This window comes from Kogia breviceps, chromosome 10, assembly GCF_026419965.1.
Source record: "Kogia breviceps isolate mKogBre1 chromosome 10, mKogBre1 haplotype 1, whole genome shotgun sequence".
Classification (NCBI taxonomy): domain Eukaryota; kingdom Metazoa; phylum Chordata; class Mammalia; order Artiodactyla; family Physeteridae; genus Kogia; species Kogia breviceps.
Window position 1 is genome coordinate 73,811,115 of NC_081319.1, and position 16,542 is coordinate 73,827,656.

The 16,542-nt window shown below is 41.0% G+C and overlaps 1 long non-coding RNA gene across 1 annotated transcript in view; it reads right to left on the bottom strand.

Moving 5' to 3' along the window:
• Positions 1-3,625: 3,625 nt before the first annotated feature.
• LOC136794924 (uncharacterized) overlaps positions 3,626-16,542 on the bottom strand; it is a 50,639-nt gene continuing 37,722 nt past the window's right edge. Inside the window, exon 3 of the long non-coding RNA XR_010842389.1 lies at positions 3,626-3,655. This is a non-coding gene — a long non-coding RNA (uncharacterized lncRNA). The remainder of the gene's footprint in view (positions 3,656-16,542) is intronic.

The window sequence follows — 16,542 nt, forward strand, 5'->3', positions numbered from 1 at the left end:
GGAAAGGTGGGTCAGGAGAATCCACCAGGTTGCAGTATAGACCTGGCAAAGTCTCTGCAATGTAGAAAATTTGGTCCTGAGGGGAGGTCCAAAATGGACAGGAATAGCTAGGTCTTTGATCAAGGTAGTGGTGGATAGGGGCAAGCTCTCCTCTGGGCAGCCTCCATCCGATGACTGACCAAGGTGGTGGTGCAGTAATCGGTTGGGGCACCCCTGAAAAGCACGTGACCTCACGTCAAAAGCTAAGGCAGACCCTGAAGAGCTAACGGCTGAAAGATATCAGACAACCGTTTTTCTTGTACCTGGGCAGTGAGGCCTTTCCTGAATACATCAATAGAATAGGAAATCCAGAAATAAAGATCCATTGGAACATAGGAAACCTAACAAAGGCACCCACATAATTCAATGGAGAATATGTTTTTATATTATGACTAAAACTAGATATTTCATACAGAAGAGAGTTAACTACAAATCCTACCTCATACCTCAATCTACACATAAAGGTTAAGTTAGGTCTGTGATTCATTTCAAATTAAGTGCTAAAGCTACAAAAGTTTCTGAACTTAAATAGCACTGCTACTGACCTGTTTATCCTCCCTCCCAGAGGGATCTATAGCTGCTTTAACACTACAGTGGCAGAGTTGAATTTGCAACAGAGACCATATAGCTTGCAAAGCCTAAATCATTTAGTACCTTAGCTTCTTCAGAAAAGATTTGCTCAGCCATCCTATAGGGTGTGCTAGGTTATCTGGTCCAAGCAGCATACGCTGGACAGACTGAAGAGCCTGTTTCTTCTATGGGCCCCACTTGGAGTTTGTAGGCTTTCTTTATACTCAATGTTTGCACGGCAGGAATCCTAACCTTACAGACAGCCCCACGAGGTGTTGTACTTTATTCATGATGGAAGGTGTAATAATTCATCTTTTACTTTGTGCAGAATGTCCCAACATACCCTTGGTCACTGGTCTTGTAAAAGTCTGACTGATGTGGCAGGTCCTTGAATCTTTGGTTTGTCTTCCACCCCATGAAGCACATTGCTTTACCAATACCTCCAATGTGTTAGCCCCTTACTGCTCACCTAGACCAATTAGCATGTCATCAATAGAGTGAATCAATATGGCTTACAGTGCATTCAGAAGTACCTGATCTCAAACTTCAACAGAATATGAAAGTTGATTAAGCTCTGGAGCAAAATCAGATTTATGATGTCTATTACTTGTAGATGTGAGCCACTTCTGATTCTCCAAAAAGAAGATATTAACGGCTACATACCATGTAACTGAGGCCAGGTTAATCAGTTCTAACAAAGGTAGACATCACTGCAGCTACTAACATCACTGCAGGTGTGATGGGGACTCCTACTAGTAGACCCAGCAAACTCGCTCCAGACTGTGGATTTTTCAGCCACCAGACTGGTGAATTAGATGGATATAATGGGCACCATTATCCCTGTCTCCTTTCGATATATTTTAAGTGGCATAAATCTTCACCACTTCCTCCTGGGATGTAATATTGTCTTGATTTTGGCTGGAAGACAGCAGTTTTAGAAGCTCTCATTTGCCTATCGGGTAAAGCTACGATGGCCAAGGGCTCAATATGGGAAGTGCACCAGCCACCAAGTCAATTTATAATTACAGAAGTTGTCAATTTTATCGAGTACAGAATTGGGCAGGATGGGCGAACAGACCAATAGAACAGAATTTAGACATGAGTCCATGCATATATGGCAATTTAACATTGACTTAGATATGTTGCTGGTCAGTGGGGAAAGAATATACTGTTTTATAGGTTATCCATAAGGAAAGAGAATTAGATATTTAATTCATCTGTAATTGATTTGTAAATGGTGTGAGGCTAATACTGAAGTGTGAGGCAGAGCTTTAAGAAAATGAAGGATACTTTATGACTTTAAGGATGGGTTTCTTCATCTAAATGTAAATATTTTTCTAATTAATTTCTTTCTTATGAACTTGGTTTTTAATTTGCATTATTTAATTTTAGGTATGCAACCTAGTATGGGAAAAAATGAACAATTTTTCCCTTAAGATTAGGTTTGATGAGGTCATTAATTCTTCCAAGCTGCAACTTCCTTATTAATATGAAATGAGAGTAGCCAACTCACAGGAATGTTGAGTTTCATTTTGTTGTCATTGTATAATTGTTACTTTTTAATTGTTTACTATGTAAAATTTCAAATCTACATAAAGATAGAATAGTAAAATGAACCCCAAGTATCCCTCATTCAGCACCACAATCAGCAACCCAAGGCCAATTCTGATCCATCCACCACCCACCTAACTCCCCATTATTTTGAAGCAAATGCAAAATATCATGTCATCATGTTGTTCTATCAGTAAATATTTTCTTATGCCTCTATAAAAGATACTCCTTTTAAACATAATCACAATGCTATTTTCACATCTTAATTTAGCAATTGACAATATTAAGTTTCCAAATAAAAATGGAATGGGTTTCTTAAGTATACTAAGTATCATCTATAAGAAAATATTAATTTCTGTTCTAAGAACATAAGGAAATAAAAAGTGTAATTGGGGAGATTTGAGATATAACCATTATAGGATTAGTACCCAGAATATGTCAAGAACTCTTAGAAACCAGAACTTTAAAATGAAATGGTTAAAAAGATATGATGAATGAAACCTTGCAAGAAAAAAATTGTTGAACACAGGGGATACGGGTTCAAGCCCTGGTTCAGGAAGATCCCACATGCCATGGAGCAACTAAGCCCATGTGCCACAACTACTGAGCCCGCATGCCTAGAGCCTGTGCTCCGCAACAAGAGAAGCCACCACAATGAGAAGTCCACGCACCGCAACAAAGAGTAGCCCCCGCTCGCCACAACTAGAGAAAGCCTGCATGCAGCAATGAAGGCCCAAAGCAGCCAAAAATTAAAAACATAATTAAATGTATACCAAAAAAAGGAAGTGATAATTATAATGCCTGTATTATTATATTGGGTTGGCCAAAAAGTGCCTTCGGTTTTAAAGTAAAAATAAAAGACATTTTTCATTTTCACCAAGAACTTTATTGAGCAACGTATTCACCCTTTTGTTCCACTACCTTCTGCCATTTTTCAGGTGAGGCAACTTCATAATTCCATCTTCCCAAAACTTTTTATCTTTTTGAGCAAAGAACTGTTCCAGGTGCCTTTTCCTGTCTTCCAGGGTATTGAAATTTTTAACATTAAGAGAATTTTGTGAAGACTGAAATAAATGTAAATTTTAAGGTGCAGTGTCTGGTGAATATGGTGTAAATGGTGTGATTTGTGAATCAGAACTTCTCAGCCAAGTTGTAACAGTTTTTGCCTGGTCATCAAAAGAAACATGCAGTCTTACATTATCGTGGTGGAAGATTACGCATTTTCTGTTAACAAATTCTGCACACTTTTCGTCGAGTGCCACTTTCAGTTGGTCTAATTGGGAGCAGTATCTGTTGGAATTAATTGTTTGACTTTCCAGAAGGAGCTCATAATAGAGGACTCCTTTCCAACCCCACCATATACACAACATCACCTTCTTTGGATGAAGACCGGCCTTTAGTATGGTTGGTGGTGGTTCATTTCGCTTGCCCCATGATTTCTTCTGTTCCACATTGTTGTACAGTATCCACTTTTCATTGCCCGTCACAATTTGTTCTAAAAACAGAACGTTTTCGTTACGTTTTAGTAGAGAATCACATGTGGAGATATGGTCAAGAAGGTTTTTTTGCTTAACTTACGTGGAACACAAACGTCAGTGATTCACATAACGAAGCTGGAGCAAATGATTTTCAATACTTGATTTGGATACTTTGAGTATGTTGGCTATCTCCTGCATGGTATGACATTGATTGCTCTCAATTATTGTTTCAATTTGATCACTATCAACCTCAACTTGTCTACCCGACCATGGAGCATCGTCCGGTGAGAAATCTCCAGTGCGAAACTTCCCAAACCACTTTTGACATGTTCGATCAGTCACAGCACCTTCTCCATACACTGCACAAATCTTCTTTTGCATTTCAGTTGTGTTTTTACTTTTCTTGAAATAATAAAGCATAATATGCTGAAAATGTTGCTTTTCTTACATCTTCAATATTAAAATAGCTATACAAAAATTCACAAATTTTGATGTGTTTTTTTTAAATGCATGCTGATATGACAACTATCACATACAATCTAACAAAATTGTTTCGAATGAAGTTAAAGACAACTAAGCAGTACTATAGCCATGTTACAGAAAACAAAACAAAACAAACATTTTGGCCAACCCAATACCACTGTAGTTTTATCTGCTTTAACATTTTTTTTTTTTTTTGCCAGTACCAAGTGCTGGTAAGGATGTGGAACAAAGGGAAATCTATATTATACTGGTAAGTATTTTTTGGTGCTGTAACCTCAAAAATATTTACCAAAATTAAAAATATGCATACTCAAACCCACTCCCAGGTATATACGCTAGGAAATATTGTATACCTCTACAAGAAGTGTCCAAGAATGTTCAAAAAACATTAGCCATAAAATTATGTGAACCTGAAGTCCATTAACAGGAAAAAGTATGAAGTGGTCACGATTTATCCACTGGAATAATTTGGTGATGAAAAATGAGTAAACTACAACAACATACATGTCTCAGAGAGAGTATAAGTAAATTAGAGAAGGATTATACTAGTTCTTTTAGATAACAGCTTGCAAAACTACCACAAATGCATAGATTCATATTATATTGTCCAAAGATAAATGAATTGATATGCAATTCAAGAGGCTGTCTGTGAGTGAGCTATTGCAGTTGCAATGAAGTGAATTGGTGGGTGTATTATGACTGGTTTTTTTTGTTTTTATTTCATTCTCCAACTAAAGATATGTTATTTCAGTCTTCATTGAGATAAAATATACATTGTATATACCTTAAAGTGTACGGAGTTTTATATCTACCTAACCACTTTCCCAGGCAATATATAGATTTCTATCTCTGAGAGTTTCCTCTTACCCCAGGAAACAATTGATCCAAGTTCTCTCATAGATTAGTTGACTTTTCTAGAACTCAATATAAACAGGGTCCTAAGATACATATCCTTGTTAATCGGCATTGTTTCATCTTCCCTATTTAGCTTCTCTGGTCTTCTATCACCCCTGCAAAAATCAGTTGTACTAGAAACCACTCTGGATATTTCAAGCAAAGGGATTTTTCCTGATTGGACCTTGACTGCCAACTTAACCAAACTTACATTCCTGTAAAAGAATATGTTAGTGTTTTTATATCTGTACATATTGCTAAGTCAGATTAGCTAGTCTTAAGATTATGAATACCAGTTTCACAAATTTCTTGTGCTGTCCTGATTTAGTTTCATAACCAAGGTTATTTGGGCTTTGAAATGAGCTGAGAAAAATGTCCCTTTTTCTTTCTCTGGTAGACTTTGTAAGATTGGAATTAATTGAGAGTGCTTGGTTATGAAATACTCTGGGCCTGATTTTATTTTTCACTGGAATAGAGCTATGCATCATTTCTTGACTTCATTATGGTTAAGTTCTGTTTTTCTAGGAGTGTGTTCATGTAATACAAATTTAAGATTGGCTGGTTGCTCTGTGGCATGTGAGATTTTCCTGGACCAGGGATCGAACCTGTGTCCCCTGCATTGGCAGGCGGATTTTTTTTTTTTTAAATATTTATTTATTTATTTGGCTGCGCTGGGCCTTAGTTGCAGCATGCAGGATCTAGTTCCCTGACCAGGGATTAAACCCAGGCCCCCTGCACTGGGAGCGTGGAGTTTTAACCACTGGACCACCAGGGAAGTCCCGGCAGGTGGATTCTTAGCCACTGTGCCACAAGGCAAGTCCCTCCCTTGACTACTTTTCTTGTCACGCTCCTCACTCCTGTTCCCAGGAATCACCTCCCACGTAAGTCACCTGTACCTGAGTTCTCTCAGGCTTCAATACCTGGGAAAACCAGACCAAGACAGGATGGTATCTTGGGGTTCATTGAAATTTGCTTTGAGCCCTAAAGTGGCTCATAACATTCTTATTTGTCTGTAATTACATTCCATTTCGTAAGTCCAAATATTGTTTACTTGGGACGTCTTTTTTTTTTTTTTTTTTTTTTGTGGTACACGGGCCTCTCACTGTTGTGGCCTCTCCCATTGCGGAGCATAGGCTCCGGACGCACAGGCTCAGCGGCCATGGCTCATGGGCCTATCCACTCCGTGGCATGTGGGATCTTCCCGGACCGGGGCACGAACCCGTGTCCCCTGCATTGGCAGGCGGACTTGCAACCACTGCGCCACCAGGGAAGTCCGGGGACTTCTTTTTGACCAGTTATTTTAGTTTGAGTTTTCCAAAAAGCAGATCCTAACAGGTTGAAGGCAAGTAGATTTGGGAAACACCAGTAGTTAGAGAGTGGAGAAGTGAGACAAGAGAAGGCATACAGTATGTCTTACGATATTAAGACTTAACGTTGGGAATGACTGGAGCCTAGTCTCATGGAGAAACTAAAGGTATCCCACCTGAAGGGCAAGAGTATGGGGCATGTACAACCTAATTCCAATCAGTAATTGGTTAAGGCCTGTTCCAAAGATGTGTTAATTCCCTAGCACTTGGGGCCTGTCCTGTGCAAAGACAAAGGGGCCTTCTGCGGCTTTGGGCAGAGCCCTCAGAGATGCAACACTGGCAGTTATATGCCAGCCTGTGCCCACTGGTATGTTAAGATCTGAGGGCTATGGGTGGGCACCTGAGCCCACCACACCAGTCTTACCAGGTCCGTCTACCTCCTTGGCCTCTCCAGGTAGTTGATGTCTGGTCTTGTCCCTACTGCATCACATTTCATTTCATTAGGTTCTGCTATCATATATATGATATAATATAACATATATATATAGAATCCAAAAGGTAGAAAAAAAACAGTAAGTTTGATGTTTGTTCATCAATGTAAAATGTTAAAAATGGTTTAAGTTTCTCTTTAAATTTTACTTTCCATATTCCACAAGTTTTGATTTATGGTATCGATCATCATTCATTTCTAGTAACTTATTTGTTCTGAGACCAAGAATTTCAGTATTTCCTAAATTGAAACATGTGGGTAATTAAGCTGAAGTCAAAGATAACAAAATTGTATTTCGGTCAGAGAAGGTGATCTACATGCAGCAGAGTTCTGGTGGCCCAGCTCCACGCCCTTGGCACGCCTGATGTCAGTGTGGCTGTGAAGGACAGTGTCCTATCTCAAAGGCTCACCAAGCGTTTTCTTCCTCGGTGCTTTTTCTGACACGCAGGAGCTCATTCAACCTGCAGGCGGGGCAGCTCAGAAGTGGCGGCGGCGGGGGGTGGGGGGGCGGTGTTGATACTCCTGGAGGCAACTCTCCATTAACAGGGGATGAGAGGTAAGAGGCATGTGCTCCCGCCTCCTGTCTTGCAGACGCACACCTGCAGCACGTTTTCCAGGGCTCTCTGCAGGGTCAAGCCCAGCTGCCTGTGGCAGTAACTGGCTCAAGACTGCTTTTCTTTTCTTTTTCTTTTTTTTTTTAAAGTTATTTATTTATTTATTTTGGCTGCGTTGGGTCTTCGTTGCTGCGAGCAGGCTCTCTCTAGTTGCGGCGAGCGGGGGCTACTCTTTGTAACGGTGCATGGGCTTCTCACTGTGGTGGCTTCTCTTTTTGCGGAGCATGGGCTCTAGGCATGCAGGCTTCAGTAGTTGCGGCACATGGGCTCAGAAGTTGTGGCTCGCTGGCTCTACAGCACAGGATCAGTAGTTGTGGCACACAGGCTAGTCGCTCTGCGGCATGTGGGATTTTCCCAGACCAGGGATCAAACCCGTGTCCCTTGCATTGGCAGGCAGATTCTTAGCCACTGCACCACCAGGCAAGTCCCTCCCTTGACTGCTTTTCTTGTCACACCCCTCACTCCTGCTGCCAGGGATCACCTCCCAAGTAAGTCACCTGTACCCGAGTTCTCTCAGGCTCCAATTTCTGAGAAAACCAGACCAAGATAGGATGGCGTCTTGAGGTTCATTGAAATTTGCTTTTTGGCCTACTATCTGGTTTATTTACAAGCATTTCATGTACACTTGGAATATAGTCTAAGTGACTGAGCTCAGCGATCTATGTTTCCCTTAGGTCACGTCTGTGAAGTGTTTTTATTTTTTGTTCCATGTTCACCATTCTTATCTTTGCCTACTTGGTATATCACATACACAGCACGTATCAGACATCTGTTATGTACATCACATCCCTTCAGTCTCACCTGCCCCTTGCTCCAGCAGCTGATTTCACATTGACATAAATGCCATGGTGTTTGTACTGACATCAACTCTTGCCTCTGGGTTTCCCTCTTCAGATGGAGGCACAGGATGCCCACGCCCTGCTCAGTGCCCATGCGTGTGCAAACGGGATGCATGGGAAAGGCAATGCTGCATGGAGTCAGCCTCTGACTCATGGCAGAGGGGACATGACGGTCAGGTCTTCACTTCTCTCCCTGAAGGAGCTGACAGACACAGATTACGTCAAGTCTCAGAGGAGGGTCTGGCAGTTTTGAGAAGTCAGTGGCATTGTTACCTTTCCCTGACGAATAGGAACTTTTGCTCTGAGTCACATCTTCCTGGCTTGTCTCTAATTTCAGCTGCAGATACTTTGGATAGTTCTAGATGAGCCTGAACTCAGGCTGACAGTGTCCAGCTCAAGTGACCTACATGTCTTTGTGCTTTCTGCCTCAGGGTCTTCTCTGAAGCTACAGAAGTCAGCCCTGTTCATGTACAAGCCCAGACTTGAAGGAAACTCCGAGCGAAGGGGTGTTAATACCTTCAGGGCATATCTCCAATGGGAAGCAGGAGTTACAGCTAAATGCCCCCGATGCCCGTTCTTTATAGATTTTGGAAGACATTCCTTTCTCTTTCTCAGCAGAATACTCTCTAGTATCACCATTTAAGACTCACCTTTCCTGGGTTGAAGTACAGGTGGAAAGGGAAGCACTGGGTGATGGAGTGGTTCTGGTATCTGAACAGTATTGGGTAATGGAAACCTATGATTGTAGGAGAGCCTGACTTTAAAAAACTGATTTAGAAACCTTGAAGAATGATAGGCTCAGATCAGCCTCCTAGCAACTCAGGACATGCTGTGAAAGCCAGGACATTTCAGTGACTTGATTTAAAGAGATCTTCATCTCCTGCAGCTGGATGACAGATTGCATTGAAAATTCACTCTGAGCATTTGACTGTAAAGGTGGCAGAGATACAAAGGATACTGAATGAGAACTTGACAGGTCTCCTTTGCTAGATTCAGAGACTTGATAGGCGAAGAATGGGACCTCCAGACTCAAGATGGGTATATCTGGGTGGACGCCCCTGAGAATCTTGAACTTTCAGATGTCCCCTCAACTCTGCAGGCTTAGAGAAGTGGTTCCCTTACCCTAGGCTAGAAAGAAACAGTTTCCTGAGCCAGTTTTTCAGCTAGTCCTGTCCCCCAAAGAGTCTTAGCCACTTAAGTTGGTGGTATTTATAGCCATCTTTAAAGATGGTGACACCTGAGCCTAGATCCCCCATAGGAGACCCTTTAACACGGGACAGTCTGATTCAAAGATAAATGTGATGGACTACTCGCCTCCCACTTGGACTCAGGTTTGAGCAAATCCATAGGAGTTCAAGCATACTACCTCCCCAGTACATCTGCTTCAGGAGTTCCAAAGACCTTGGCCATCTTGTTAATGCTATCTGTAATGGGACCTCATCTTGCTGCACCTGCCATGCTAGTCCTTTCTTCATTTGCAGGACAAGCTGAAGATGCTGGACTTCAAATGCCTCCTCGTAGTCTCCTCATCCAACTGATTTTGGTGGTACCTACTGTACTGAAAGCTGCCTTTGCAAGGCCACTTAAACTTGTCCAAGGGATCACAGCATTTTAAGTTCACTGCCTGATCATTCTAGAACAAGCATGGATTTCCTGAGAAGTCTCAGATCAGTGCATTAAGAGAACACATGCATAAGTCAGGGTCCTCCAGGACCTTTTAATATTTCATATACAACCATTTAGAGATAGGACAGTCAGCTTGATAGTAGCAAAATAAGTTGCTATGTTAGTATTATAATAAACCATGAGTATATTATGCTAAATTCCTGGTTCTGTTTTATTATCAAGTCTAAGTACTTTCATGAAAAATGTAAGAAGTTAGAAGTTACACTGACTTTATACAGTTAGACTGGAATATAAATGCTGATTATAAGTTCAATTATAATTGGTATATATAGCTCTATAGTATGGTTTTCAACAAAGCATTTTTTCTATAGCTACTTAGAATGAACAATATTCTACCTAGTGGCTGTACTATGGTTTACTCAATAAAGGCATGATTAAATATTAAGTATCTTAGCTTTTTCCTATATCTGGTCTTTTATGACTCAACTGCTATAGGTGCAATTATCGAAGTAAGACCTGATGGCTGACACTGCCTGACTGCCTCTCGGAAGCATCCTATCAACTTGGACCGATTGGTAAGGCCAATCACAGTGTAGCCCACCAACACCAAGTGTTCAAGTAGATAACCATCCCTCGCTTTAGTGTTCACATCTACTCTTATGCAGTTACTTTCTGTATATTTACTGGTTGTATTTTGTGAGGTAGATTGTCCCTGGCCCATTATGTTGTTCTGAGATAGGGTGAATTTTATGACATGTAAGCTTTTAATTCTGCAGTTTTTAGTATCTTCACAAGAATTCTGCAACTACAACCCCTATCTAATTCTAGGACATTCTGATATTCAAGTTAGTTGGTCTGCAAGTTCAGATTCTTCTGCCTGTTCAGAGGCATTTAACAGCATATTTGAAGTTGTCAGTTAGTATACTTTAACTTAAGAATTTCTATTTGTTTCTTTTAAAAATATTTGATATTCTCCAATTGGCAAGACTTCATATTTTCCTTTACTCTTTTGAGCATGGTTACATTTCTTTAAAAATATTTAACATAGTCAATTTAAAGTGTCTAATAAGTCCAGTAGCTAGGATTCCAAAGGACAGTTCCTGACTTACATTTTTCTTGTGGATGGGCCATATTGTTTATGTTTCCACTTTTTATTTAAAACTGGACATTAATATAATATGGCAGCTCTGGAGATTAGGTTCTCCCTAGGGTTTGCTGTTTGTCATTTGCTTATTTAATAACTTTACTAAATTTTATGAAGTCAGTATTTATCATGTGACCACTGAGGTCTTATTTGGTTAGCTACGTGATTAAAGAAATCTGTCCAATCAGTAGCTAATCACCTGGGACCGAAAGTCTCCCAGTCTTTGCTGAGCGGATTTGTGCATGTGTTAGGACATGCCTTCAGAACTAAGCCTGGTAGTTGAAAACTGCCTTAGCCTTCATTTCCTGCTTGTTCAGAGCTTCAAAGGTCAGTGAGAGGTAAGAGATTAGGGCCTTCTTGAACCTTTCCTGGCATGTGTACACTTCTACATATGTGACCTTCTAGATTCCTAGGAATGTACTGGAGATTTTCAAAGATCCTCTGGACATCTAATTTCCAGTTTTTCCTTTGAAGATTTTTGGTTAGCTCAATGTTTCCCCTAACTGATATCCACCATCTCAGGCAGCTGCAATGTTAAATTATTGCCTCTATTTTTGACAAGTTCTCCCAGGGAAAAGTTTTGTATTAGGTGATCACTGAGTCAGGTCAAATAAAGATGGCTTTGTGAGTAGGGTCTTCCAGTGGACCACCAGACAGGTCAAATAGTGACAGTTCTCCAGAAACAGGGCTTTGAAAGAGCTCTAATGTCATTCTTCTCTGGTGACTTCCAGGTTTTCTGGTTTTCAAAGTTACCACAGACCTGGGGGTAAGGATGGTGCAGAATAGAAATAAAACATTAAAAAATTCCACAGAGGGGCTTCCCTGGTGGCACAGTGGTTGAGAGTCTGCCTGCCGATGCAGGGGACACGGGTTCGTGCCCCGGTCCGGGAGGATCCCACATGCCGCGGAGCGGCTGGGCCCGTGAGCCATGGCCGCTGAGCCTGCGCGTCCGGAGCCTGTGCTCCGCAATGGGAGAGGCCACAACAGTGAGAGGCCCGCGTACCGCAAAAAAAAAAAAAAAAAAAAAAAAAAAAAAAAATTCCACAGAGCTTGCTGTTATGGAGATTCCCCTGAATTGCTGGAAGGTTTTATTTCCCAAGTTCTGAAATAGTTGATTTTGACAATTTTTCCCATTGTTCTTTGTTTACGGAGGAACTTACCCTGCCATTGTCACTGACGTCATTTAGATAACTAGTTAAAATATCAGCCCTTTGTAGCCTTCCTTATGTCCACAAGGGAAGACCAAATATGATTTGGGAGCACATAGCACTACCTGACAATTATGTTTTCTGACTTCTCACAGTAAAGTAGGAGCATGACTGGGTTCTGGTCCCACTGTGGGAAAAGTGATGTACACCAGTGCTCCTAAATCTGATCCACACACCAGTGCCAATCTACAAACCATTATCAGTCCATGAGTTAATGTGCTTGCATCAGATTATAATATGCATTTCCCTTCACGAGAAGACTTGCTGTCAAAATACCCAACTGAACTCAAGTGTGGTTATTGATGTAGTTGACCTCCATTCTGGTACAAACTATTTCATCACTGAAAAGTAAAACAGTTCGTGGTCCAACATCTTCAGTACCACTGATATGTACTAGCACTAGGTCTGGTCATAAACCCTCTAGATATCATTCATTCTTCTATATCTCTGGAGACTTTGGAAGACATAGTCCAGGTAGAGTAACGGAGATGGAAGGAGCATGAATTCCTCCATCATTGCTTGGAGATGAGTCACTCAACCCTCATTGCTCCAATATCAGTGAGTAGAATATTTGTATTAAGCAACTGAGATTTGGGGAATATTTTAACCAAATCATGCTCTGGCCTACCGCACCACAGTGTATTTGCTGTATAAATTTCCTACTGTCTTCGGTATAGAAAACTGACATTCATTCATATATATCCTAACTTGTCTTTGTTAAAAGTTCAGGAAACAAAGAAACTGCTTTACCTCTAAAGTATGATAAGCATTCCTGTTTAGTTTCTCTAGTCCATTTTTATATGTTCTACTCTACAGTTTTAGGATATGGAACAAATGGGTTGAGCAGTTCCAGTTAGTTGATACTCACCAATTTTAACTGTATCAACTCATTGAATAATCCTTGCATTGCCTGTTGATTTATGATGCGTGTGGCAACAGGAATACAGCTCTTAAGGGTGATTTTCGGCCCACTCTGAATTATTGATTTTTTTCATTGTGCGGTTGAAACCACTACAATAGTGGTTACTAGGATAGGGCTTGTCCTTTTCAACTCATTTTCAACGTCTTTGGTTCCTTTTTAAAGTAGTTCATAAAATTTCGACAGAATTTTTATATTCACCACTAGTCTTCCTAGGATTTTAGATTTTAATACCTTTTGAGGATAAAGTTTCTATTCAGAATGAATGCATTACTACAAAGCTGCTAGAGATAAAGAGGCTCAGGGATTTAGAAACTTAAAGGTCACATAGTAAGACACTAAGATGAGAGTTAAACCTGGGCCCGATTTCACAACCTTCACTTACTCCAATAAAGCATGCTACTTGCCAGTCTAAAAACTTCTTTTCAAGAAAAAAGACTTTAGTTGAACTAACTCAGTGAGCTTCTCTTGCTGATCCTACCAGGCTTATAGCATCCACCAAGATGTAACAGAATTCCAGACTACTATTCTCATCTCTCAAGAAACATTTAATAAGGAATTCCCCTTATGATCCTGGAGAGAACAGGTTTCCTCACAACTAGCCAATATGGTTCTAGCAACTTAGGCTTGTATTTCTGAGCTGCCACTTATCCCAATTCTGAAGCCCACTATTTCAGTAGCCTTTGAGAAATTGAACAGAGACAAGAATACACCTTCTAGAATTCTGGGACTCCTTATCTATTTAACACCACTAGAAACCTGACCTAGCATTTTGGTGTGAATGGGGTGTCCTTGAGAGACCACTAAGTCAATTCAAGGGCACTGAATTCTGAAATACCATCCATATCTTAACACCAAAAGAAAACTTCTTGGAAAGTGTCTGGTTGGCAGTTAGGGGCCCTGCCAACTAGAGGGCAGTCCTGCAGTGGGACTGGCTTATCAAGGTTCTAAATGAGCAGATAAGCACATGATGTGGATCAGGTTAAAGACACCATATTAGCTGAACCCGTTATGCTTTGGGACCTTCAGACCATTTCCTAATTCTCATGCAACACCATCATGACATCACGGGGGTTGACAGGGCTGGTAGGAGACCAGCTGCATCATCTATTTATGCTCTGGAAGTTCCAGTGGGAGGTATAGTTGAATACTATGGTTTAAAATCAGATTCTTTGCTGTTTGCTAGAATGCCGGGAACATGGGAGAAGGATGGCAAAGTGGCAAGATGCTGTATACTTCATTCTTTCCGTGTAAGAATTGTGTCTGTATAGCTCAAACCAGTTTTTCATTAAGAATACTTTTATTGATAGTACCTGCAGAACTCCAGGAAGCATCATTTTGCTGGAGGCTAAGGAAACATGTCTTAAAACCACCAGCACCTAGGCACAGATTCTAGCCTTATGATTCTCCATTGGCTCTCAGGTCTGGTGTCCCTGCCAAGCAAACATGGCCAGGGAGAATATTTTGAACACTGGGAATTATTCTGAAGAGCTCTGGGCCCCTACCTTGTGCTTTTATTAATTTGGGGTTCAGATACATTTTATAGAGGTAGCTGTCACCCATGTACTCTTTTCCCTGTCTTATCCTGTTTGAGGTGAACAGCAGGAAGTGACCAGATATCTTGGGCACAGTGGCTGAATTTACCCAAGTCAGATGACAGTATGTTCAAGGGGACCCTCTGGCTCCCTGAAAAACTCTTTTTAATAAGTCATTTTCCTTCTTGCATACTTTCTATGCATCTAGCTGTGGGTCAGGAGGCAGCTCTGCTGATCCTGGCTTGGCTCACACTTGGAGATCAGCTTACCTAAGGCTGGTCTAAAATGGTCTCAGCTGGGACAACAGGACTTTCATCCACATGGTTTAGTCTCCAGCAGGCTCCTCCTAGCCCAGACTCATCCTCATGTCCTTGGCGGTGGATGAGGGATGAAAATGCAAGGTCCATTGAAGCCTAGGCCTGAACTTGGGTTTGGGTTAAGACAATGACCAAATGCATTAGTGGGCTTGTCTGGAGCCCAATCTGAATAAGCCAGCTGTAGGACAACTGAGGCAAGCAGTGAAATTTGACTGTTCGATATTAAAGGACTGTTGATTTTGTTAGATGTCTTACAGTGATTACAAGGAGGGACCTTATCGGTATTTGTGGGTCAAGTATACGCCTGGTATTTGCTTTCAGAGAATTCCAGCAAAGTACAATAAAGCAAACCACCTAAGGGGATAAGTAAAACAAGACTGGAAAAATGTTGAGTTGCTGAAGCTGAATAATGGGTACATGGTTCATGATACCATCTCCACGTGTGCATTTTTAAAGTCTTTTATAAAATCAACTTTAACTCCCATTTTCTATTTTATCCAATGTTTGAGTCCTATGAGAATCTAGTTCTTGTTCTGTAGGTTCAATTATGCAAGCTTTCGGGACTTCCCTGGTGGCGCAGTGGTTATGAATCCACCTGCCAATGCAGGGGACACGGGTTTGAGCCCTGGTCAAGGAAGATCCCACATGCCATGGAGAAACTAAGCCCGTGCACCACAACTACTGAGCCTGTGCTCTGGAGCCTGTGAACCACAACTACTGAGCCCACACACCACAACTACTGAAGCCCGTGTGCCACAACTACTGATCCTGCATGCTGCAACTACTGAAGCCTGTGCACCTAGAGCCCATGCTCTGCAATGAGAGGCCACCACAATGAGAAGCCTGCACGCCGCAACAAAGAGTAGCCCCCGCTCGCCACAACTAGAGAAAACCCACGCGCAGCAAAGACCCAATGCAGCCAAAGATAAACAAAATTTAATATTGAATTACGCAAGCTTTCATAACTGACTGATATTTAATGTTTCTGTTACCCTATCTAGTTGTGGGGTTTTGCTTTATTCTATGAGCTCTTTCAAAGTGAGCTTGTCAATCATTCTGGGAAATCTATTATTTCAGCTTTTTCTTTTGAGACTATTGACATGTTTACAGTTTTTTTATCCTCCATTATCTCCTTATATTTTCTATTAACTTTCCTGCCTTCCTTCTGGAAGAGTTCCTCAATCTGATCTTCCAGCTCATTAGTTTGTTCTTCAACTGTATCTATCCTCCCACTCCTATTACATTCTGTCAACTCACTTTTCATTCTTACATCTGATTCTTTGATTTTTGTTCTCAGTTTTTAAATGGAAATATCTTAAGTATACTTGTTATACTTTATGTTCTCATTCTAAGTATTCCAGTATTTCTCCTTGCAATGGCACCTAATGTTCTGTTTTCCTTTTTAGGTCATTGTACTCTTCTAGTGCCTTGTTTTGGCCTGTGAAGATATCCAGCTCCCTCTGGGGAAAATGATTTATCTAGTAATGCCATATTGGGTAGAGAACAAAGGCAAGATTCTAGTTTGTTT